Here is a 27,257-nt window from a genome sequence, read left to right as displayed (position 1 = left end):
TCAACAGATCATTTAATATAATACGGAATATGTAATTTTTCTTAATACAAGTTCAAATTTGCCAGTGGGCTGAGATATTTTTGAAATATATTCAATGTAAATCAACTTATTTCCTGTATTGTGTCATGTAGGCTACTTCATACCGGGTTTAGAGGTTGCCCATGTTTTGAGACTCTACTTCTTTTCAGGAAAATTCCTAATATAAGTGAAACTTTAATGAAAACAAGCTCAATAATCTTATTCCTTTGGGAAAATGCTTCACATTATATTTTAAAAGAAGGAAAAAGATTTGAAAGACGACCCAAATAACTTGTTCGTACGATAATTTTTGCTGTTTACTGTGAATAAAACTATGGACAAAGTCAAATCTGGGAGCCAAGTTTCCAACATCCACAGCCATCAAAAATTATCCGAGAAACATTGTGAAACGAAGGTATTGTTATTCCCCTATAGTCCAAAAAAATGGATGAAGACCTTTGTTGACTGTGAGCTGCAGGACACAAACAAACCACAGTACAAAGAGTTTAGAAAAAAAAGCTGTTTAAGCGACTTTCCAGTTGTTTGTCTGTGTGTGTGTGTGTGTGTGTGTGTGTGTGTGTGTGTGTGTGTGTGTGTGTGTGTGTGTGTGTGTGTGTGTGTGTGTGTGTGCTTTTGCTGACATGCGGTTTTGGGCTGAGGGCGGCTCTGGGTCAGTCGTGCGGGGCTTAAGCATGTGTGTGTTTCAGGAATCACAATGAGGACTTGACAAGAACCACAATGCGGAGGGTTGGAGGACCTGCTTGCAGTCAATGGGTGACAAAAGATGCGGGGCATTCATGCGCGTGCATATACACAAACACAAAAACACACTGAGGAGGTATGGAGGGTTTTCAAATGCAGTGAGCAAGACAGCTTATGGAGAATGTGTTAGTGTCTTATGTGTGAGTACGTGCATATTCAGAGCACCTCCATTTCAGCACTTGTGGAGAGGGGCTGGAAGAGACAGGTTACAGCATACCATGCAGGGATGTCAAATACAAAGGAAGAGGGATGAGAGAGGGGAAAGGGTAGATGAGGGGGCAGGAAGTGCAGCTTGGACCAGAGGGCAACAATAAAAGGGAGAGGGTGAAATGGAGGGAGAAAGAGAGGGATTGATGGGGGACAGCCAGGGTCAGAAGCTCACAATGGAGGGACAGGACTGGATCTATCAGATGTTGAGGTGATCAGATTACACTGTCTTTGGGAGGAAAGAAGGGATGTGAGGGCCTTCATTCCACTGACGGGTTAGCTGGATGAATGGGAAGAATTTAGAGGGAAAACACAGGACAAAAGAGGGGTGTTTTGGGGTTTGTAGGCTTCATCTCAGTGGGATGCTAACTTACAGCGACAGAGACTGCTGACCCAGGCACAGGCACTGACAGTCAGGAGGTGAGGGGGACTCTGCATCCCCGCACAGCTATAAAGGGCTGATAAACACAAGAGATATATAGGAAATATAAACACATATTATATAGTAGCAATTAGGCTGTGAGGGTGGGGATATAGGTGTTGACAGTATGACTGGGCAATAATTCAATATTATTATTGTCTTTCAGTGGTGTTATATTGGGGTGAAATCCAGATATTGTCATAACATGCACGATTTTGTTGACTAAGGAAAATGAGAATCTCTTACTCAAAATTTCTCACTAAATGAGGTCTGACATATTTGAATGGTGGATTCTTTGAAAACTAGCTTTGGTTTGATTTTAATAAAAACATACAATGTGATGAGCCTCAGTTGGATTCTTACATATGGTACTTGTTCATATGTAAGCAGATATCATGTGATATATATATATATATATATATATATATATATAGTAAAATCCCACATTATCAACACGATATTTTTTCATAACGCTCAGCACTAGCTGACAGTCACAGGTTGAATGGTGCTACACATCAGTAACATAATAGCATATTGTTTGTTAAAACTTATCCAGGTTTGTACTCAGTGACCAGAAAAAATAAGGACCCCCCCCCCCCGCAGATGTGGTGATACACTCACACACGTCACTACATAAACTGACGCATGCTACAGCAACTCCATTTCCACACTTGTTTTGCATGTGAACAAATGAAAAGGCCTAAAGTGTGATTTAACAAACTGAAACAGATGTGATTGTGGGTGCCAGGAGGGCAGGTTTGAGCATTTCAAAGACTGCGAGTTGCTGGGCTTTTCGAGGGCAGCAAAGGTGTACAGTGACTAGAACGTTTGCTATGTGGGAGGCGGTGCTTGGTAGATGAATGTGGAAGACGGCGGGTGGCTCGGGCCATAAGTATTGATCAGTCCACAGTACAACAGTTAACTTGGGTGCAAAATGTGGAGTACAGTGACCAATTTTGGCACACACAATGTACCATACTCTTGCCTGCATGGGGTATAAAAGCACGACTATGCAGAGTACCTCTCCTGTCCATGGTAACCCACGAGGGTATTTACACTTGGCTAAGAAACATCAGCACCGCACTGTTGTTGACTGGAAAAAGGTTGTCTGGTCTGATGAATGACAACACAATGATAATCTGACGATATTAGACTCAGGGTGTGCATCTTAAACAACATCAGACCAATAGACCCATCACGCATGGTTACATCTGTACAGGCTGGTGGGGGAGTTGCAATGGTTTGGTGGGCATTCAATCGGCATACACTGAGTTCATCAGTAATTGTAGATCAACACCTTGATGCCACAGCATGCCTTAATACTGTCGCAGACCAGGTTCACGCGTTGATGTCCATCATGCACCCCAAAGGGGATGGGTGCGTTCAGCAAGATAATACTCCCTTTCATAGCACAAAGATCACCCAGGAAGCTGGCTTATATTAATTTAAGATTCAAATGATGTTAATTTAAGATTCAAAGGTGTACTTGTCATACTTCACGTACAAGTACAATGAGCAGTGAAATGATTTGTGGCTAACTCTGGAAACTGTGCAACTAAAGAGAAGTGGAAACAATAAAATAAGAATAAAATACAATACATTTAAAAAATTTAAATTTAAATGACCTGTCCACCAAAATGCCCTGATATCCATCAGACTGAACACCTCTGGGTTCATTCACTTAACCTTGGGCAGTTTTGTAAAGCCCCGGCTGTCTGCAAGGTCAGCTGTAACACCGGGATGCAACAGGACCCTTGCTGAGTCAGTGCCACGACGTGTGGCAGCTGTTCTCAGGGACAAAGGTGGTGCAATGTGGTCTTGGAAAACATAACTAATAGTGGTCCCATGTGTCCCCTCGTCTCCAAAAGGTAGCAGAGACAGGTGTAGGCCCACATACTGTTTATGATTATGGAACATTTGGTATTGGCAGGTGGGGAGATTATAACCATTTCGAACAAGTGGTGTGTGCAAGGGGGACCTTAACCCTTTTGGAGGTAGAGTTTAAAGACAATATGAAGCAGTTAGTATGACTATAGTTGGATAGCTACAGACAGTATCCTAGGCTGACTCCCTTGAGATGGTCCTACAACTGAACATGTACCAAGATTGGGAAAATAAATTTGCCTTTTCAACACTAGGATGCAGCCATATTTGATTAAGCGAAAGTGTGACATCGTGTGAATGTTTGGGCTTATCCTCTGTACAGTGACGTCCCACTAAGCATGAGAGCTGATTTCAGCGTGGCGGCTACGCATCAGCTCTCATTTAACTCAGAATATATCTGGCTGAACGTAGCTCGTTTGTACAACAAACTGTTTAATTATTACATAATTATGTATCGGTTGAACAACTTTAACTGTTAACGATACACAATGCAACTCTTTATATTGCGTTATAAATGCTTTTGTTTTCATAGTGGCTATTCAGCACTCCAACTATGAGATATAGGTAGACATCTACTAGACTTTCACTTTCCAACCTAATTTAGCCTGTTTGTTCAGTGGGATACTTCCAAGCAGGGCTGGGAAACATTGACAGAACCAAAATCACTGTATTTTTGACTCAATATCAAGGTAAAATATTCATAAAATATTTACACACTAGAAAATTATGATTAGTAATGTGAATATGATGGACGAGCAAGTAGAAGCATTCAATGTTCATCACACCCTGTTAAAACAATCAACTTAATTCAGAAAATAACTGCTTTACCATAATGAGTCCCTCAAATGCCAACATTTAAGTCATTTCATGATATTACAATAACCAAATCCCAGACAAATTTAGTCTCATATCACAATATCAAAATTATAAACATTATATTGCCCAGCTTCACAATGCAGACTAGCAAGTAAAAATTTAAGACACTGATGTAAATAAATAAAGGCAGTGATGTAAATAAGTGCACGTTTTGCATCTCTGATGCATTAAAATCTGTGAGGGCGCGGTAAACTCACTATCGACATGTGCAGGGGACGCACCTTATTTTTTCCCACTGATCATGCAACACTGTGAACAACAAATCCGTGTTGAAATCATAGAAATAAACAAAAAGAAACCTTGCCACTGGTCACCATTTTCTAACCATCTGCAAATCTAACTTGCGCACACGACATCCCGTGTTCAGTCATCACAGCATGCTAGTTTAGCGACAACCAGCTCGCCGCACAGATTTCATTTCAACATTCAAGGCTACAAACTTGGTATTGGTAAATAAATTCACGTGGCCACTGTTACTCATGCTGCTGATGACCGGTGATCTAAAGGCGTTATGCAGTGCATTAGAACTCATTTTGGTGCTACAGACACCATTTTGCTTTTATTTGAATGTTTTGTTCACATTTTATGGTCAACTCTCTTATATGATAATTGATTTGTGCCATATATTGCTACAGACACCATTTTGTTTATTAGAATTTTGTAGTATGTCATGATGATGTGACATTATTTTGCAAATAACATTTTCAGATTTGGGATTATATCTGTTTAATTTTCAGATACATTTTCAACACATACATGAATATAATCATATTATAACCCTAACATCAAACACGAGTTCAACACTACATCCATCCATTATCTAAGCCGCTTATCCCAGTCGGGTCGTGGGATGCCGGAGCCTATCCCAGCAGTCATTGGGCGACAGGCGGGGAGACACCCTGGACAAGCCACCAGTCCATCACAGGGCCAACACATGCACACCTGGGGACAATTTAGTAAGGCCGATTCATTTTTTTTTTGTATTGGGGACCCACTCAAATGACTGCCTGTGGGTCCTGGGGACTCACTACATTGGAAACCTATTTACAACACAGAAAAGATCAAGCAACCACAACAAAAATAAAATTGACGGTACTTTTTTGTGTTTTTTTTGTCCCCTTTTTCTGCCAATTGTACTTGGCCAACTACCCCACTCTTCTGAGCCATCCTGGTCGCTGCTCCACCCCCTCTGCCGATCCGGGGAGGGCTGCAGACTACCACGTGTCTCCTCCGATACACGTGGAGTCGCCAGGCACTTCTTTTCACCTGACAGTGAGGCGTTTCGCCAGGGGGACGTAGCGTGCGGGAGGATCGCACTATCCCCCCCCCCCAAACAGGTGCCCTGACCGACCAGAGGAGGCGCTAGTGCAGCAACCAGGACACATATCCACATCCAGCTTCCCACCGCAATTGTGTCTGTAGGGACGCCTGACCAAGCCGAAGGTAACACGGGGATTCAAACTGCCGATCCCCGTGTTGGTAGGCAATGGAATAGACCACCACGCCACCTGGATGCAGGAGGGTACTTTTGTATTGCCCCTGATTATATAATAAATACTATCAAAAATAAAAAATAGCTGTGATGTTATCTACTGTCATGAAGAGTCACTTAAGACGGAAGGTGATGCAGTATTGACTAGGTGCACTAAAACAGCGAAACACCTGTTGAACAAGAACTATGGGAGTACCATGGGTAGTCTGATTACATGAAGGAAGGGGACATAGACAAATGAGTTGGTCCATCAATCCACAGTAAGAGGCAGTGCCATCAGTGTTTGACTTAAGCACATCTGGTGTAAGAGGTGACCGATAGGCCAACCAAATTAGATCCAACTCACTCATCTGTCCTCTGGCATAGAGAAAGGGCAGACAAGCATGCCAGTCTAGCAAGAAAACGTTAAGTACATGCCTTGGTTGGGTAAGTTAGCTGTGAAATAATAAAACTGGCAAAGAAACGACGCCACAGGAATAGAAATCAATATAAAACAGCACCCCTGCATCTCTTATCTTGCCATGACAGATCATCAATGGCCATGCCTTTTGCAGCTCAAGCTATTGATTACTCTATATAGCCAGGCTGGTGAGATAACACAAGGAAGGAATAAACAATGAGAAGCCCTGCGTTGTGCTTTAGGAATGCACGGTGAAGGTGGCAGTCTTGCCCAAGGCAATTCAAGGAGGTTTTTGTTTGTCAGTTGTATGACACGATCAATCATAACCCATACACAATAGCCCAAGGTCCAAAATTGTCTCATTCTATCTGTCCTCAAACAATATAATGAGTAATAATGCAATCCTAGTCTGCATGTGTGCAAATTAGCAGATTTACACAAGTTTCATTTCTGATGAGTTAAAGTCACGTGACATGCTGGTTATCTACAACATGCTGCTCACATCTATGCTCTCCGTACAAGCTGGTCTTAAAGTGGTAGTATCTTTCTTTTTTTTATATTGATCTAAAACATGTTAGTAAGGGCCTAGGACGGCAGAACTAATTGCTCTCATGATAAATTAAACAAAAAGTGACACACAGCTGTTTTTAGGGAGAAAATATATGCTTTTCTTATGCATGGGGGGGGGGCATTATGATCAACTCCCCCTGAACTGCCAACCAGACATCAAAGACACTGAGACCCATGTGAAGCAGTTAACATGCATGTGGTCTACAGCGTTAGACCAATAAAATATGAGGCGAGTAGAAAAGCAACACGACAGCGCTAGCCAATTAAACACTCTGGGTAGACTTGTGAGAAACTGGGGTGTAGTGTTCTACTACAACATGGCCACCTGTACCCCCGCCCCACCACCACCACCCACCCACTACCATCACTTTCATCTCGAGCTATACACCTTTTTCTTTTTTGATTTTTTTTCTCCCCAATTGTACTTGGCTAATTATCCCACTCTTCCGAGCCATCCCGGTCTCTGCTCCATCCCCTTCTACCAAGCCGGGGGAGGGTTGCAGACTACCACATGCCTCCTCCGATACATGTGGAGTCACCAGCCACTTCTTTTCACCTGACAGCAAGGAGTTTCGCTAGGGGGACTTAGCGCGTGGAAGGATCACGCTATTCCCCCCAGTTCCCCCCCCCCGAACAGGCACCCCGACCGACCAGAGGCGGCGCTAGTTCAGCGACCAGGACACACACCCACATCCGGCTTCGCGCCCGCATACACAGCCAATTGTGTCTGTAGGGACACTCAACCAAGCCAGAGGCAACACGGGGATTCGATCCTGCAATCCTTGTATACACCTTTTTTAATCCTTTTTCAAAACATGAGTAGCTGGAGACAGGCTAAAAAGAAGTGCTTACTTTTTAAAAATCTTAATGTTATTTCAATGAATAGATTCAAATGTGCATGCAATTTGATTTCTGATCTGTTCAATGGGTATCTCCACTTCACTGCAATCCATTATTAATCTGAATGTGTATGAAAGCACACCATCAACTGCTTAGCACTGCAATTTCCAGTAAACAACCATCCATGTGACACTGACATATGACAAAACAAAAATGCTGCTGCCTTACATTACAAATATAGCATCAGGCATTTTATCAAATGTCTTAGGCTTCTGCTGACTTTCACAATTGGCTTTTATTATAACACATTAATAATACACTATCATTACACGTCATATATCAATTCTGCTGATTCATCTCCACTTTAAAGCAGGAGGACGGAAGACTTACCTTTCTATCCACTAACTAGGTAAAGTGGCTGAGACATCCCGTAATTCTTCTGCCAGTGTTGCTGCTTTATTATCAACCAAACACTGGACATCTGAACAAAGCATGGCCACCTGCCGGATGCCTGGCAGAATAGTATAATGCAACCAGACTGCTCTTGTTGGCTCACTTTCATATCCCACCATAGGTAAAAGATAACAGACAGGCTAAATACACCACTGAGAGGGATTAGTGAGACTTGAACTACCTACTGAAAGTAGATGTTTTCTATCTGTGAACTACATCTGGTCTACATTAGAGACTGCCTCTAATGAGTCAGAACTCTACACTTTTAAAAAAGTATTGCAATAAAGAGACAGTGTACACACACACACACACACACACACACACACACACACACACACACAAGCTCCTGTCTCAGGCCCAGGGCTCACCAGTGGAATATCAAGGGAGTGGATGAATAGAACCTTGCATTGTGTGTGAATGTGTGTAGTTAAATAGACCCTTGCTAGGCCTAGAGGCCTACAGCCAGTCAGTAAGCCTATCTTGTTTCCCCACTGCTAGCATAGCAGTACCACTGGACTGGTTGCCTAGTGCCACTCTGTGTGTGTGTGTGTGTGTGTGTGTGTGTGTGTGTGTGTGTGTGTGTGTGTGTGTGTGTGTGTGTGTGTGTGTGTGTGTGTGTGTGTGTGTGTGTGTGTGTGTGTGTGTGTGTGTGTGTGTGTGTGTTTGTTCACGGGTGGGAATGAGACTTGGTAAGAGATTGAGTTTGGAAAGACAAAAATCATATGCAAGGGGCCCTATGTGAGATGAATTGGAGGTGTGTGTGTGTTTGTGTCTTTCTTGGCAAACGTGTGTAAATGAAAGAGCATTTATTCAAAAGGCCCAATCTGGTGTGAGTCAAAAGCTACATAATGTATGTGTCTGTGTATTAGGAAGAGGAGCTTAGATCAGAGGTAGGGAACCATGTGCTGTGGAGAGCCATGTGTATGCAGGTTTTGATTCCAACTGGACAAAAATGCCAGCTGATTTCACTCATTAGTCCTTCCTCTTTGGCTGAGGGTGTATTCATCAGTGAAATCGCCTGGTGTGGAGTCCGGTTGGAATGAAAATTTGCAAACACTTGGTTCTCCATGGCACACGATTCCCTACCCCTCATTCTTTTGTCTGCAGAACTAGCAGACAAAATAAAAAAAACATGGGTTTGAATTTCAAATTTACAATTAAGGCAGTATACAGAATAGAGAGCATCAGGGAAATGCCTGTAGAAATAAGATTTTAAATGTTGGCTATATAGTTTTTCATAAACAAAAACTTGTTTGTGGCATATGTATTTGTTTCAATTGTTTGTATGTAAGGCTGAAACAATATCTACAACACTGCTGTAGTAGCATAATGACCAGGACAATAAACACGCCACCACCAAGCCGCCTTTTTTTTGCCACGGTGCTTGTGACACAAGCTTTACGACTACATTTAAATTATATAAAAATGAATATTTTCCTAATTATGTCTTAACTTGTATACACTCATGTGAAATGAAGTTTCATATTGTTTTGTAAGTTTACAATGAGTAATTATATGACTGCCCCCCCTTGGGTGCTGCCTTGATTGCGTGGAAATCTCTACATCTTTTATGGCGAGTTCCTTTTTGGTCATCATGGGAGCGCCCACCACAAGACCTGCACTATGTATCGAAAGATAAAATAACATAACTCATTCTAAGCCTATAAAACAATTTGAATCTTCATCTCACACAAGTGTACATACTTTACAACATATTTAAGAGAATGCATCTTTCCTAAATACATGGCAGCAGCCATGAAAACGCAACCAGTGCTATGAATCATAAAATAAAATTTCATTGAGGACTCCTTTAACAAATAAGTTCTGATAAGGGTCTGACTACAGCTGCAAAGGCTGTTCCCATCCTGCCACCACCCAATAAGCATTCCTATGCCTTTCCCATCATTGATGCACAGGAACATCAGTAGAGATCAATTTCTCTTCTTAACCTGGATTTATACTCAACACAGATTATGATGCTGCCTAACAACCGGCATCCCAGATTCTTACCCTGACCTTAACCACACCAAACCCACACCTAATCTCTAATCTAATACCTGAACATATGACTAACCATTTATAACTTTATACTTAAACTTATCCATCTTAAATCTCATGTCATCTCATCATCAGCCGCTTCTCTGGGGTCAGGTCGCAGTGGCAGCAAGCTAAGTAGGGCACTCCTGACATCACTCTCCCCAGCAATGTCCTGCAGCTCCTCCTGGGGGATCCCAAGGCGTTCCCAGCCCTGATTGGACATGTAGTCTTTCCAGAGCGTTCTGGGTCTACCCCGGGGTCTCCTCCCAGTTGGACGTGCCCGGAAAACCTCCAAAAGAAGGCGCCCAGGAGGCATCCTAATCAGATGCCTGAACCACCTCAACTGGCTCCTTTCGACACGAAGGAGCAGCGGCTCTACTCTGAGCTCCCTCTGGATGTCTGAGCTCCTCACCCTATCTCTAAGGCTGAGCCCAGACACCCTATGGAGGAAACTCATTTCAGCCGCTTGTATCCACGATCTTACCCTTTTGGTCACTACCCAAAGCTCATGACCATAGGTGAGGGTTGGAGCGAAGATGATCTTTGCATTCAACTCGTGTTATTTTCAGTAATATTTTCATTTTTGAAACATGCTGGACTCATAAAAACATTATCTTAAGGATGCGTTATTATAGCAGTAAGTGACATTAATGCTTTGGTTGATGGCAAATTGCCATTCCAAGTCAGAAGAAAAGGAAGAAGCTGATCAGTGGGAGCTCCTCTCCTATCAGGACAGGAACACCTCACCGAGACAAGAACTCTCTGACACGTGCGGCTGCCATCAGTCCTTATCAGTAGTACAGCTCAGGGTGGTCGGAAGTCACCCTGCCACCATGAAAATAAAATTTCTCACCGCAACACCCCTATTTTATGTTGTTTATACACACATCTGAAAATACAGGTGGGCTTGTGAGGGATGATGAAGCCAAAAAACAAAAGCGAAAAGGGTTTAGGCCAACTAGCAATTTCTTAGGAATACAAGCAGCCATGTTTAGGTCAGCAGGCATACACCCGCTTCACTGAGAAAAAGGAGTCCTGCCTGTACATTGATGTTTTTCCTGCATATCCTGTTTCAAAATAATTTCTCAAGTATGTACAAATCAGTTAAACAGACAGAAGTTCTGAGCAGTGCTATGTCCAGAATGCTACCCACATTACGTGTTTTTATGTGTAGGGTGACCAGATTTTCAAAATCCCAAGCCGGGACCCTAAAAAGTGTACCGCACGTTCATGCACGTGCACACACATATGCGCATGCTCACAAACTTGTTTGTCTCACCAGGCATGATACACTGAAGGATTTTTATCCCCTCCCACCAAAAAAGACAAACCGGGACGTCTAGTCACCCTATTTATGTGTGCATCCATTTTCATCTAGCAATTGGCATTTAGATGTTTTACCATTGCCTCCACTGTTTCTGAGTAGGAATGTCTATGAATAATGGAACTGATTGTTTTTGTTGTGTAACCAGATCAATTATGCCCAAGAAATTAAATGAATTAAATTGATTTTGTTGCATGATGGATCTTCTCAGCTGCAGGACTACACAGAAGGCTCTAAAGACTTGCTATCATATTCTGTTATTTCTTTAGAAAAGTTAAGCAATACCACCACTGTAAATTAAAATTCATTGAAATTATTTAATGTAGCCTGAGTTTTAATTGGTTTTACATTTTTATTCAAGGCTATGTCAGCCAACAGATAAGGTTTGTGTTCACTATTTGATGCTAATTAAAAATGTAAATGATTTTTGTCAGCAATGGTTTAGATATTAAATCTGCTGTCCATTATAATAAACCTGCCATTTTTTACCCCAAATTTATTTATATATAATCCAGTGAGTGAAGTAAATTCTTTATGAGACAGTACAAGCCTGTTTCATGCCATAAGCAATCATCAGCTGTTAAAGCTACTCATACATACACTGTATTGGGACACACTTCTTAATCATTGAATTCAGGCGTTTCATTTAGATCCGTTGCCACAGGTGTATAAAATCAGTCTGCATTTACAAACATTTGTGAAAGAATGGCTCGTTCTGAAGAGCTCAGTGAATTCAAGCGTGGTACTGTCATAGGATGCCACCTTTGCAATAAGTGAGTTTGTGAAATTTCTTCCCTGCTGGATATTCCATGGTCAACTGTAAGTGGTATTATTGCAAAGTGGAAGCATTTAGGAACAACAGCAACTCAGTCACGAAGTGGCAGACCACGTAAAGTCACACAGCGGGGTCAACGAGTGCTGAGGCGCATAGTGCATAAAGGTCGCCAATGCTCTGTTGACTCAATAACTGCAGAGTTCCAAACTTTCTCTGGCATTAACATCAGCACAAAAACTGTGCGCCAGGAGCTTCATGGAATGGGTTTCCATGGCCGAGCAGCTGCATGCAAGCCTTACATCACCAAGCACAATGCCAGGCGTCGGATGGAGTGGTGTAAAACATGCTGCCGCTGGACTCTGGAGCAGTGGAAACATGTTCTGTGGAGTGACGAATCACGCTTCTCTGTCTGGCAGTCTGATGGATGAGTCTGGGTTTGGTGGATGCCAGGAGAATGTTACCTGCCTGACTGCATTGTGTCAACTGTAAAGTTTGGTGGAGGAGGGATAATGGTGTGGGGTTGTTTTTCAGGGGTTGGGCTAGGCCCTTTAGTTCCAGTGAAGGGAAATCTTAATGATTCAGCATACCAAGACATTTTGGACAATTCTATGCTTCCAACATTGTGGGAACAGTTTGGGGAGGGCCCTTTTCTGTTCCAGCATGACTGTGCCCCAGTGCACAGTCCATTAAGACATGGATGGGTGAGTTTGGTGCGGAAGAACTTCACTGGCCCGCACAGAGTGCTAACCTCAACCCCATCGAACACCTTTAGGATGAACTAGAACGGAGATTGCGAGCCAGGTCTTCTTGTCCTCCATCAGTGCCAGACCTCACAAATGCTTTTCTGGATGAATGGGCAAAATTCTCACAGACACTCCAAAATCTTGTGGAAAGCCTTCCCAGAAGAGTAGAAGCTGTTATAGCTGCAAGGGAGGGGAGGGACCAACTCCATATCAATGCCTATGGATTTAGAATGGGATGTCATAAAACTCCTGTAAGTGTAATGGTCAGGTGTCCCAATACTTTTTTACATATAGTGTGTGTGTGTGTGTGTGTGTGTGTATAGTGTGTGTGTGTACATACACACAGGGTGTTGTGATGCGTCTAGTGCAGCAGTGTGTAGTTGGAGGGAAGGTGCATGTGTTCTTCCAACCCGCTTGTGTCCTTCCTGCCCTTAGCTTGCTGCCGCTGGCTAGCCTTTGTGGCGAATAGGGAAGCGTCCTAGCGTGTAAGCCTTCCCTTGCCAGTACATAGCCTCTCCTTCACCAAGACTCCTGCCAGGCCTCCCCGTGGCCACACATGGTAACTGGGGTCTTGCGGCCCCAGGCTAACTTGGCAGGGGATCTCGGAGCAGCAGTGGGCCCCAGAGATATGGTGTGCAGGCCCACCCTGGTGGACACGCCCTGGCACCTATCAACCACTGCCCTGCTGCCTTGTGGGTGAGTCTGGAAGACATAAGGCTAAGGGAGCTTACCCCAACAGAAAAGCCAGCTGTGGCGGCACGCTTCGAGGCGGTTTCCGAAAAACTGGATTTCCGGCAGCTCCCTGCCGTTGTGTGGAGGTGCCGGTCGTCTAGGGATCCCCCTTGCCATCGGAACCATCTCCTCTACAATCAAGTCATGTGGCGTTGGGAGAAGCGCACCCCCCATGCCACTTTAAAAACCATCTCTGTGCAGGTATCTTCTGCTATCTGAGTCCTCAAAGGACCCACAAATAGAAGAAGATGGTCATCATCAGGCACGATGGACAACCAGCAAGAAGCAAGCATGTATGTATGTATATATATATATATGTGTGTGTGTGTGTGTGTGTGTGTAATAACCATGGATGACTAGACTCTCTAGCCCTTGGCTAACAGGTCAGACCCTTTAGTCGACTGGTTAGCGTAGTCGCCCGTGGTGCGGGAGAGCTGGGTTCATGCCCTGGCTGCGGCAGTTCCTGGCTGTCCCCTGAATTCACTACATTGGTGTCAGAAGTGGGATGGGGAGACCGTGAGGGAGCTAGTATGCTGAAGCGCGGGGACGCACTTCCCGAAGGAGGGGGGTAGTGTCATGACCACCGATGACTAGACTTGCTAGCCCTTGGCTAACTGGTAGGACCCTTTATTCGACTGGTTAACGTAGTCGCTCATGGTGTGGGAGACCCGGGTTCGCATCCTGGCTGCGGTGGTTTCCAACTGCCCCCAAAATTTGTTTTATATATATAAATTCATGATATATGCAAATTAAATACTTTGGCTAAGGTTTTGATTCACCAGTAGTAAAAAAAAAAAAAATTGTGTCCTCAAAATGGAATTTTTATGGGACTTGAGACACATGTATTTGTGTGAAAGCATAAGCCCAAAACTGTGTATGTGTCAGTGTGAGCAAGAGACAAAAAAAACAAGCTCCAAGAAATTTGGAGAAAGAGGGTAAATTATCCACCGGTAAGTACGACAGCCACACACATAATAATACTTTTATAATGCACTTGACAAATTAAAAACCAACCTGACACATACACAGCCTTAGAGTGGAGAAGTGATTGGAGCTGCTAGTTCCCAGAAGAGTTTTTTTTCCCCATTCAATCCATCAGGTAGAAATATAACTTTTAATAATTTCCACATTAATACTCAACACAGAAACACGGCAGTCTCCTGGATGATTAAACAGTACGATAGGGTTGGCCATCAGTTATAATTGTTTCAACTTCTTTTCTGAGAAATCATGTTTTTTAGTCCGTTTGGTTTACACTACCCATGAACCTCAATGGCTGTTACTATGGAGCAAAACTAGACAAAACCTAAGTTAACATTTCCTGATCAATTGAGTCCACTGCGCCTTTGCAGAATAAGTTGAAGAAAACTGGCAGACTGTACATCAATGCCTCAACGCAGACCACTGGTTCTCATTAAATTGATCTAAATTACAGCTTAATTATCTTATCCAAAGAGTTTTAGCTGGCTACAAAGCTTCGCCAGCATGGACAACAAAATTTTATGCTTGGTGATTTGATGTTTCCTACACACAATGCACATTGGGATTCATAGTTAACTTGTGTCCCTGAGTACTGCAGTCTTGTACAGTGCCTTTGACTTTTTTTTTTTTTTTTTTTACAAGAATGCTGAACTTAGGGGCGTAACCCAGCCACTGAGGATGCACAAGCCAGTGCATCCTTAGTGCCAGTCCCAAGCCCGGACAAATGGGGAGGGTTGCGTCAGGAAGGGCATCCGGCGTAAAATCTTTGCCAAATCAAATATGCGGATCATAAATAAGACTTACATACCGGATCGGTCGAGGCCCGGGTTACCAACGACCGCCACCGGTACTGTTAACCAGCAGGGTGTCGGTGGAAACTATGCTACTGTTGGGCGAAGGAGAAGGAGAGGGGGAAAGCATGTCCAGAGGCAGCTAGAGAGGAGGAAGGGTAGGCATGTGGAGGTGAGAGTTGGAACTTTGAATGTTGGCACTATGACTGGTAAAGGGAGATAGCTGGCTGACATGATGGAAAGAAGAAAGGTAGGCATACTGTGTGTGCAAGAGACCAGGTGGAAGGGGAGTAAGGCCAGGAGTATCGGAGGTGGGTTCAAACTCTTCTACCATGGTGTGAATGGGAGGAGTAATGGGGTAGGGGTAATTCTGAAGGAAGAGTATGTCAAGAGCGTGCTGGAGGTGAAGAGAGTGTCAGACAGTGATGAGTATGAAGCTGGAAATTGAAGGTTTATTGCTGAATGTTATCAGCGCATATGCCCCGCAAGTTGGGTGTGAGATGGATGAAAAAGAAGAATTCTGGAGTGAGTTGGACGACATGGTGGAGAGGGTACCCAAGGAGGAGAGAGTGGTGATTGGAGCGGACTTCAATGGATATGTTGGTGAAGGGAACAGAGGTGATGAGGAGGTGATGGGAAGGTATGGTGTCAAGGAGAGAAATGTGGAAGGACAGATGGTGGTCGATTTTGCGAAAAGGATGGTAATGGCTGTGGTGAATACATATTTCAAGAAGAGGGAGGAACACAGGGTGACATACAAGAGTGGAGGAAAGTGCACACAGGTGGACTATATCTTATGTAGAAGGCGCCATCAAAAAGGGATTGGAGACTGCAAGGTGGTGACAGGGGAGAACGTAGCTAGGCAGCATCGGATGGTGGTCTGTAGGATGACTTTGGAGACCAAGAAGAGGAAGCGAGTGAAGACACAGCCGAAGATCAAATGGTGGAAGTTGAAGAAGGAAGACTGTTGTGTCGAGTTCAGGCAGGAGTTAAGACAGGCACTGGGTGGTAGTGAAGAGTTGCCAGATGGCTGGACAACCACTGCAGAAATAGTGAGGGAGACAGCTAGGAAGGTACTTTGTGTGTCATCAGGACAGAGGAAGGAAGACAAGGAGACTTAGTGGTGGAATGAGGAAGTACAGCAAATTATACAGAGGAAAAGGTTGGCAAAGAAGGAGTGGGATAGTAAGAGAGATGAAGAAAGTAGACAGGAGTACAAGGAGATGCAGCGTAAAGCAAAGAGAGAGGTGGCAAAGGAAAAGGCGTATGGCGAGTTGTATGATAGATTAGACGCTAAGGAAGGAGAAAAGGACTTGTACCGATTGGCTAGACAGAGGGACCAAGCTGCAAAGGATGTGCAGCAAGTTAGGGTGATCAAGGATAGAGATGGAAATGTGCTGACAAGCGAGGAGAGTGTGCTAAGAAGGTGGAAGGAGTACTTTGAGGGGCTGATGAATGAAGAAAATGAGAGAGAGAGAAAGTTGGATGATGTGGGGATAGTGAATCAGGAAGTTCAGCGGATTAGCAAGGAGGAAGTGAGGGCAGCTATGAAGAGGATGAAGAGTGGAAAGGCAGTTGGTCCTGATGACATACCTGTGGAGGCATGGAGATGTTTAGGAGAGATGGCAGTGGAGTTTTTAACTAGATTGTTTAACACAATCTTGGAAAGTGAGAGGATGCCTGAGGAGTGGAGAAGAAGCATACTGGTACCGATTTTCAAGAACAAGGGCGATGTGCAGAACTGTAACAACTACAGAGGTATAAAGTTGATCAGCCACAGTATGAAGATTTGGGAAAGAGTAATAGAAGCTAGGTTAAGAGGAGAGGTGAAGATCAGCGAGCAGCAGTATGGTTTCATGCCACGAAAGAGCACCACAGATGCGATGTTTGCTTTGAGAATGTTGATTGAGAAGTATAGAGAAGGCCAGAAAGAGTTGCATTGTGTCTTTGTAGATTTAGAGAAAGCTTATGACAGAGTGCTGAGAGAGGAGGTGTGGTATTTTATGAGAAAGTCAGGAGTTGCAGAGAAGTATGTAGGAGTGGTGCAGGATACGTATGAGGGAAGTGTGACAATGGTGAGGTGTGCGGTTGGAATGACAGATGGGTTCGAGGTGGAGGTCGGATTACATCAAGGATTGGCTCTGAGCCCTTTCTTGTTTGCAATGGTGATGGACAGGTTGACGGACAAGATCAGGCAGGAGTCTCCATGGACGATGATGTTCGCGGATGACATTGTGATCTGTAGTGAGAGTAGGGTGCAGGTTGAGGAGAGCCTGGAGAGGTGGAGGTATGCACTGGAGAGAAGAGGAATGAAAGTCAGTAGGAGCAAGACGGAATACCGATGCGTGAATGAGAGCGAGGACAGTGGAATGGTCAGGATGCAACGAGTGGAGGTGACAAAGGCATTTGAGTTTAAATACTTGGGGTCAACTGTCCAAAGTAATGGGGAGTGCAGTAGAGAGGTGAAGAAGAGAGTGCAGGCAGGTTGGAGTGGGTGGAGAAGTGTGTCAGGAGTGATTTGCGACAGAAGGGTATCAGCAAGAGTTAAAGGGAAAGTTTACAAGTTGGTTGTGAGACCAGCTATGTTATATGGTTTGGAGACAGTAGCACTGACGAAAAGACAGGAGGCGGAGCTGGAGGTGGCAGAGTTGAAGATGCTAAGATTTTCACTGGGAGTAACGAAGAAGAACAGGATTAGGAACGATTATATTAGAGGGACCACTCAGGTTGGACGGGTTGGAGACAAAGCAAGAGAGGCAAGATTGAGATGGTTTGGACATGTGTGGAGGAGAGATGCTGAGTATATTGGGAGAAGGATGCTGAATATGGAGCTGCCAGGAAAGAGGAGAAGAGGAAGGCCAAAGAGGAGGTTTATGGATGTGGTGAGGGAAGACATGCAGGTGGCTGGTGTGACAGAGGAAGACGCAGAAGACAGGAAGAAATGGAAATGGATGATCCGCTGTGGCGACCCCTAACGGGAGCAGCCAAAAGTAGTAGTAGTAGTAGTAGCTGAACTTAGGGGTGTCTGGGTATCGTGGCTGTCTATTCCGTTGCCTACCAACACGGGGATTGTCCCTACAGACAAAATTGGCCATGTCTGCGGGTGGGAAGCCGGATGTAGGTATGTGTCCTGGTCGCTGCAATAGCACCTCCTCTGGTCGGTTGGGGCGCCTGTTCGGGGGGGAGGGGGAACTGGGGGGGAATCGCATGATCCTCCCATGCGCTATGTACCCCTGGCGAAACTCCTCACTGTCAGGTGAAAAGAAGCGGCTGGTGACTCCACATGTATCGGAGGAAGCATGTGGTAGTCTGCAGCCCTCCCTGGATCGGCAGAGGGGGTGGAGCAGCGACCAGGACGGCTCAGGGGAGTGGGGTATTTGGCCGGATACAACTGGGGAGAAAAACTGAGAAACCCCCCCCCAAAAAAGGAATCCTGAACTTTGTCAACACAGTTGCAAAAATTTCAAACTGATGATTCAACTAGGAGAGTTTCACCACCATCTAAATCAGGGGTCGGGAACCTTTTTGACTGGGAGAGCCATAAAAGCCAAATATTTCTAAATATATTTCATTGAGAGCCATATAGTATTTTTAACGTATAATAAATTAAATATGTCTTACTTTTAATGCGACTTCTGGTGCTGCATGGTTTTGCTGATGGCCTTGTAGTCTGGTTCATACGTGGTGAGGTTGAGCTTCATGCAGGCGTTGAGGCTTCCATCAGTTAAACGTGAGCGTAGGTTGGTCTTAATGTTCCTCATATGCGAGAAAGACTGTTCACATGCATATGTAGAGCCAAACATGGTCAATACGGCAATACTCACACGCTGCATTGTGTGGTATGTCACAGGAAGCTCGTTCCAAGTTTTAAGAATCAGCTGGTCTTCAGGTTGAAGATTTTTAATTTCTGTCCACTTGTGTTCCCTCGCCAGCTCTGCTCGCTGTCGCGCAAGACTTTCCAACTCTCCATTAAGTGACTTGAACTTACTCATCCACATGTCTGATGCCTTCAGGTCAGCAACTTCCAGCTCAAAGTCTCCGATAGAGACCCCGGGGATGCATGTCAGGTCGATTTTGTCCACTGCACACTCATGTGGATGAGTGATGAACTTGAAAAGACCAGTGCGCGCACGAAATTCTCCAAAACGTGCTTTGAATGACTGCAGGAGATTGAACGTAAAGCCAGCTAGCAGCTGGAGATCCAGATGTTGAGTGGAGTCACTTGCTAAGCATGCATCTCTAAATTGTTGCAGTCTTTCAAAGTGCAGAAGACGACCTGTTTCAATGTCCCTGAGAAAGACTTCCAGCTTGCTTTCAAATGCAAACACTGCTTGTTGAAGGGATGAGATTGTATTTCCAATACCTTGCATTTTCACATTGAGCTGGTTCAGATGGCCAGTTATGTCCACGAGATAGTGAAACTGCAGGAGCCAGTCAGTGTTGTCTAGCTCAGGATGCTTGACGCCTTTCATTTCAAGAAAAGTCCGGATTTCCCTCAGGCAAGCTGCAAAACGGCTGAGCACCTTCCCCCTTGACAACCAACGCACGTTGCTGTGTAAAAGCAGACCGGGATAATGATTCCCAACTTCTTCTAACAGAGCTTTAAACTGGCGATCATTTAAAGCTCAGGCAACAATAAAGTTGACCACTCGAATGACCAGAGACATCACCTCGCCAAGCTCCTGGCCACACGTCTGAGCGCAAAGCGCCTCCTGGTGCAGGATGCAATGAAAACTTAGGATGGCTCTCTTTTCATGTTCACGGAGAAGCGCTACAAATCCTTTGTTCTTCCCCAACATACAGGGTGCACCATCAGTACAGACAGAAATAAGTTTATCCATCGGTAGTTTTTTTTCTTTAGCAAACTCCATGAAAGACATGAATAAATCCTCTCCTCTTGTTGTCCCTTTCATTGGCAAAACAGTCAAGCTTTCCTCACGCAGTGTGTCACCTGCAGCATACCTGGCAATGATACTGCACTGAGATAGATGGCTAACGTCTGTTGACTCATCTAACGCGAGAGAAAAGTATGTCCCGGCGTTTATGTCCTTAATTTGTGTTTCCTCGACTTGATTTGCCATCATGATGCTACGATCGTGCACAGTTCTTGCTGACAGGGGCATGTCTTTTATTCGTTTGATTATCTTGTCTTTATTTGGGAAGTCATCAAACAGTTCATTGGCCACATCAAGCATGAATGTTTTGGCATACTCGCCATCTGTGAATGACTTTCCATTCCTTACTATTGCCAAAGCCCCCGCAAAGCTAGCGGAATTCCCGTCACCTTGCTTGGTCCACACACGTAGTTGCTGCTGACTCGTCTGCACTCTCCGCTGTAGCTCCTCGCATGCCCTTTTCCTGCTGTCCCCCGCTGGATATTTCGATGCAAATGAAGCATGGTGCGTATCGAAGTGCCGCTTTATATTTGACCGTTTCATCGATGCAATTTTATCATTGCATATTAGACATACCGCAGATCCTGCTCTCTCCACAAATGCAAATTCCTCTGTCCACGCAGCCTGGAATGCACGGTAATCATCGTCTTTTTTTCTTTTCGCCATCTTTTCCGTTACAAGGGTTGAAGCGGATAAACTAGTTGGCTATCTGATAAAATTGATTTCTTCACCTTTACAATGACCCGGACATGCTCGCGAGCCATTGGTTCCCGACCCGACCCACGGGTGACCCGTGAAATTTATCTTCAAAACTAATTTCTGTTTACTTTAAAATGACACAGTATTATTAAGAAATATCACAAGTATTTTAAAATCAGTTCCAAACTGATTTTTTTGAAAAAAAAAAAAAATTTCAACTCAAAATTGTCTGGGAGCCATATGCCGTCACCGGAAGAGCCATATATGGCTCGCGAGCCATAGGTTCCCGACCGCTGATCTAAATGTTAGAAAGGCTTGAATGGTCAGCCATGTGACATTGTCCATGGAGAAATGGGATTTTCCTCCCGGGAACCAAGCCCCCCTGCCCCCGACAGACCTCCACCCACTTCTCTACTCAACAAGGAAGCTAGTAAACCTTTAGTTGTGTGTGTTTGTGAATATGTGTGTTTGTGTGAGTGTGTGTATGCATGCATGTTGGGGGGATTTCAGTTACACTTGGTGATTAGAGAATCATATGAAGTCATATTAGGTAATGAGACAAATTTGGCTTCATTGCCACCAATCGTCCATCTCTCAATTGAAGCAGAGTTTGCCTTAGAAGTGCTGGTCTTTACAACTTTAAATGTTTAAAGCAGAACACGAGTTAAAATGTTCAAAAATGTTAGTAGAGAGAAGAAACAGTATGGACTTAAAGGCTAACCTCTTCAAATTAAATACATTCCACAACATCAGAGGATAGTTTGACAAGGCTCTCAAGCTAATGCCATCAGGTTATGGTTTGAAAAGGTGTGACATGGCATTTTCAAGAGAAAACTCATTTAATATGCCTTAACATTTAATTTCTTAGATCAAGTTTTCCTCACTGGCAAATTTGTTCACAGTGAAGACAAGTTTTAAATGTGAACCATTTTTAGCTGCAAGTTGACGGATACTAAAAATAAATAAATAAAAAAGACGGAGTGAAAAAGGCTGTGAAAACGACCAATGCCCACATAAACACTTAGGATTTGTAGAGGATACACACTGCCTACTTTTAAATCAGATTGGTTAAGTAACCCCCATTTAGTGCTAACACAAACAAACCCACTGGGTCGGTGCTAATGTCCATCTTAGCCAATAATAAAAGCTACCCCCCCCCCAAGATTATTTTGTTCCTAAGAGCCAACTGTATTATCAGTGGGTGATCCCAATCAGTCGTGTTTTAGGATGGTCAATTCAAGTCAAGTCAGATTGATTTGTATATCCCATTCCCTAAATCACAATTTAGTCTGAGGGGGTTTTACAAACACAATCAATTATATTCTGCACAATGTATGACACCCCCTTTGCTTTGACCTCAATTTGGATGAGGAAACATTGCAAAGAAAGGTGCTAACTGTCCACTAAATGTCCTGCACATGGATACAGTGTTAATAATATTAATGTTTTTTTTTATTTCCTTTTCTTTTCTATTCCAGTTTAGGTTGATTCTTTTCTATTACATTTAATTTTATGTTACATTTAATCTTATATAAGACTTTTTAACTCTAATCCAGGTGTAGCGTAGCCCTATTCCAATCAAATCTACTAAAGTGCATTGTGTTCTTGGTCTGTTTATTATCCTCCCCTATCTTATGTGTTTTGACAGTACCTTCTGCTGACCCCCCCCCCATCCACACCCACCACTACCACCTGAGTGCTATGCATTCCAGTGCTTCAGCTATTGATCTGTTTGTTTAACTAGCTGACAATTAATCAATGAAGCAATGGAGCAGTTGAAACATGCACACTAAAAATTCAATAGCTGGACAATCTAACTGGTCTAGCTACCACATGTACCCCCTGGACACTATTGGGGACCTAGCAAACAAATATCTACCACTGAATTGTAAGGGCTAGCATGAGAGAATACACCATTTCTACTACACAACTTGTGTGTGTGTGTGTGTGTGTATGTGTGTGTGTGTGTGTGTAGGGGGTCATTGATATCAGGGACGTTTAAACAAAAAGGTACAAAAGTTAAGTTCTCCCCTTTCTTATCTTGACATTATCATTCATAAATGTTTGAAGACGGTCACAGCTTTGTACCTCAGGTTCCACCAGTTCAGGCCATGTAATAAGCAGGTTATCTCAAATTAACTCTAAAATACCCAAGGTTGATCCCAGTCACACTAAATGAAGTGCTTTATCATTCTCAGGAACCCTACAGAGGGGAAAACAAATTAAAAGTAGTGTTTGGTTTGGACACAAAAGACGTAGGCTAAAGTACAGCAGCCCCCCGGTCATCAACAACTTGTGTGTTTTGTGTGTCAGTAGTGGAACTTGCTTTAGACCCTTTTCCCACTTGACCATGGCATAAAATGTTTATCTTTGAATAATTAACTAGCATGACTGCATAATTACGGCTTACATGACCACTTAGACCTATCACAGCTGTAGTGTAGTATGATCAACAACGTACTCATAGGGGAGAGCACGACAATGACACATTTTACACACCTGACAACATTTCCTGGGGGGTCTCCGTTTGTTTCTGGGTGTGGTTTTCAAAACACCCCTCTCCTTCCCCGTAGTTTTACACGGCACACGTTGGTCCAAAGGGACAACTGTCTCGCGGCATTGGTGGCTGGCTAGACTTGTTAGCATGGATGCTAATAATTGAGTTACTACTTTCAGTATATCACGTACCGCACCACAACCGTAACATCTGGAGACAAACGCTACTTTTAACCAGAACACGGAGAAACGCACAACAGCATTCATATCTGGAGATATTCAAAATTGTTGAACAAACAATGGAAGACTGGCAAAATATCAAGTAAGTTGAGCTTCCCGGTAAAGGGCAGAGTGATTGTTAGCTGTGGTATGCACCAACTTCATCAGGTAATGGCCATGCTGAGTTAAGTTCTGTCAGACGAGTCCAACAATCCGTTTACATGGGAAAGCTGTCCAGCAAATAAATATCAATACGCAGGACTTATACTAGAATAAATGTGTGCATTTTGGGCGCAACGTTAAATTCAGTATATAAGTGACTATTCCATGACAGCGTGGGTGGAAAAAAAGAGGAAACGCAAAAGAGAAATTCCTCAACAGTTAAGGTACTCCCCGAATCCACTTGGCAAGTCTTTTGGGAATTTGTCAGCCTTAAGAACACGTGCATTAGAAAAGATGTCATACTCACATTTGTTGTGCTTTAGACGTGTGGTTAAATCCAAAGAATCTTGAAGATCGACTTAGTAGATAAAATCATTATCACTAACAATAGCCGGGACCCGTCTGCTTCTCCCTGCCCGTCTGACTGGTTTGGACATAAGGCTGAAAATTGCTCAAGAAAGGAACAACCAGTGGCTTTTGAGTTACGTTGTGATTGACGTGTCTTCAGCCAATACTCTGCGTTGACTTCGCTCTGATCGGGTCATTGTCCAATAAAAAGAGGGGGGAGTCTGAATAATAGGCTGGATTTAACGACCCTTAGGATTTGATTGACATTACTTCGACCAATCAGCGGAGGTAATTTTATGCAAATTTTATCCATAACAAAGTAGGCGGTGCTTATACGACTGCCACAACCAATCGTTTTAAGAGGGTAATTGATTTTGAAGGCGCCAGCAAAACAATAGCACACTGAACCAAATAAAAGCTTATGAAACTTTTTTGGAGTCTATGAAAAGCCAAGGTCACTGAACTTGGATGGAAATCACTGCCCTTGCAACTTGATGCAAAATTATAGAAAGCGAAAAAGTGAAAATAATTGGCTGCATGAAACGATAGATAAACAGGTGGCCCTTTTTGTCCATGAATTCATTGTTAAGTAAAAAGCCCAACTTCTAACTGATCGTTTACCCTGTAGCCAAAGGTAGATTTGACTAATTATTGTTTTGATTGCGCCTGGACACAAACGAAAACACATTTAGTACTCCAATGTTGCCCCCTGGTGTAAGTAAACGTGCATCCCAAATTGCATTATGAACCTGATAGGCAGTATAAAACATCAACAATATCCATCCACCCATCCATCCATTATCTTAACCGCTTATCCTGCTCTCAGGGTGGCGGGGATGCTTGGTTGATATTGTTGAGAAGAGTTTAGGGCGGTAGAGTTACGACCATCCCATATATCTCTCACATTTGCCCTTAGAAAACATTTTTCTTTTCAAAAATTATTAAGAAATTATTTTGTGTTCAGAAACTGAAGACATACAATTCACTCCGCACCAAATGCACTGAGATTTTTGTAAAAACGGTGCTAAATGGGAGTGAAACAAAAGTACACTTTAAAGTGATTGTTATTTTGTTTTGCCTATGAAACTAATCTAGAGCCACATTAAATGAGTCCTCAATCTGGCCGGGTAAATAAACCACTTAGATGTGACAGATAAACAACACTTTAAGCGAAGAATGATGGAAAATTATTCACAATGTAGGAATGAGGATACTTGGGAAGGTTACCAGCTTCTTCACATCTCCCTCTTCACTTTTCATTTCTGCTCTGTAGGGAGGGTGATGTTAAACCTTTGCATTCCCTATGTAAAAGGATAATGTGATATAAAAGGATAATGTGATAATGCTGGCATCTTGGCGCCTTTCTGTCTCATTTTAATATGTAATGATGCAACACATACACAACTGCACTCAACACATCACCAGGCAAGGCTGGTCAGTCACAAGTGCATCCATTACATGGAGTACAGGCTACATACAGTGACCTTATACACATGGTGTTTGTCTACATGGCACACAGTCTGTTGATCTTACACCTACAGGCTGAGTGTTGGTACGTCATGCCACTGTTGTGAACATACGTTAAACTGAGTACATTCTCAACAAGAGTCTGTTTGAGGAAGTAAAGTAATCAACAGTTCTCAGAGGTTTATAGCTGTGTGAGAGTTCGGTTTTGTGAAAGAGTTACTATGAACAAGATTTGCTTATACATATTGAAAATTGATATTGTGAGTAATCTCATGTCATCATCCTGTACAAGAAGCAAAACTCAAGCCATGACTCAAATTTAATTTAATTATGAGCCTAACTACCTTATTTTTATTTAAGCCTTGGGATTTTAGCAGATAGAGGTTACCCCTGTTTCACCCACCTGGGATTCAGCTGTCCACTGTCCGATGGGGATCTCAGATGATGACCTCCCCCTATGCTTCCTCAGGTTGGCCATGAATCCCATATATATATATATATATATATATATATATATATATATATATATATATATATATATATATATATATATATATATATATATATCTCCCCCAAGGTGTGTGTGTATATATGTGTATATATATATGTGTGTGTGTGTATATGTATTATGTATGTATGTATGTATGTATGTATGTATGTATGTATGTATGTATGTATGTATGTATGTATGTATGTGTATATATATATATATATGTCTGTGTGTGTGTGTGTGTGTAGCCCTCCCACACATTTCTCTTGTGTGTGTGTGTGTGTGTATATATACACACACATATACACTCACTGGCCACTTTATTAGGTACACCTTGCTAGTACCGGGTTGGACCCCCTTTTGCCTTCAGAACTGCCTTAATCCTTCGTGGCATAGATTCAACAAGGTACTGGAAACATTCCTCAGAGAGTTTGGTCCATATTGACATGATAGCAGCACGCAGTTGCTGCAGATTTGTCGGCTGCACATCCATGATGCGAATCTCCCGGTCCACCACATCCCAAAGGTGCTCTATTGGATTGAGATCTGGTGACTGTGGAGGCCATTTGAGGACAGTGAACTCATTGTCATGTTCAAGAAACCAGTCTGAGATGTTTCGAGCTTTATGACATGGTGCGTTATCCTGCTGGAAGTAGCCATCAGAAGATGGGAACACTGTGGTCATAAAGGGATGGACATGGTCAGCAACAATACTCAGGTAGGCTGTGGCGTTGACACGATGCTCAATTGGTACTAAGGGGCCCAAAGTGTGCCAAGAAAATATCCCCCACACCATTACACCACCACCACCAGCCTGAACCGTTGATACAAGGCAGGATGGATCCATGCTTTCATGTTGTTGACGCCAAATTCTGACCCTACCATCCGAATGTCGCAGCAGAAATCGAGACTCATCAGACCAGGCAACGTTTTTCCAATCTTCTATTGTCCAATTTTGGTGAGCCTGTGCGAATTGTAGCCTCAGTTTCCTGTTCTTAGCTGACAGGAGTGGCACCCGGTGTGGTCTTCTGCTGCTGTAGCCCATCTGCCTCAAGGTTTGACATGTTGTGCGTTCAGAGATGCTCTTCTGCATACCTCGGTTGTAATGAGCGGTTATTTGAGTTACTGTTGCCTTTCTATCAGCTCGAACCAGTCTGGCCATTCTCCTCTGACCT

The 27,257-nt window shown here is 43.4% G+C and overlaps 1 protein-coding gene across 1 annotated transcript in view; it reads right to left on the bottom strand.

Moving 5' to 3' along the window:
• The window catches only part of LOC130113601 (kelch-like protein 25), a 61,057-nt gene extending 36,864 nt beyond the window's left edge, over positions 1-24,193 (bottom strand). Inside the window, exon 1 of the mRNA XM_056281147.1 lies at positions 24,085-24,193. The gene's annotated coding sequence lies outside the window, so the exon portion shown is untranslated. The remainder of the gene's footprint in view (positions 1-24,084) is intronic.
• Between the last annotated feature and the right edge of the window lie 3,064 nt (positions 24,194-27,257).

Source organism: Lampris incognitus, chromosome 6, assembly GCF_029633865.1.
Source record: "Lampris incognitus isolate fLamInc1 chromosome 6, fLamInc1.hap2, whole genome shotgun sequence".
Lineage (NCBI taxonomy): Eukaryota > Metazoa > Chordata > Actinopteri > Lampriformes > Lampridae > Lampris > Lampris incognitus.
Note: the sequence above shows the minus strand (reverse complement) of the source record. Positions and strands in the feature narration are given on the sequence as shown.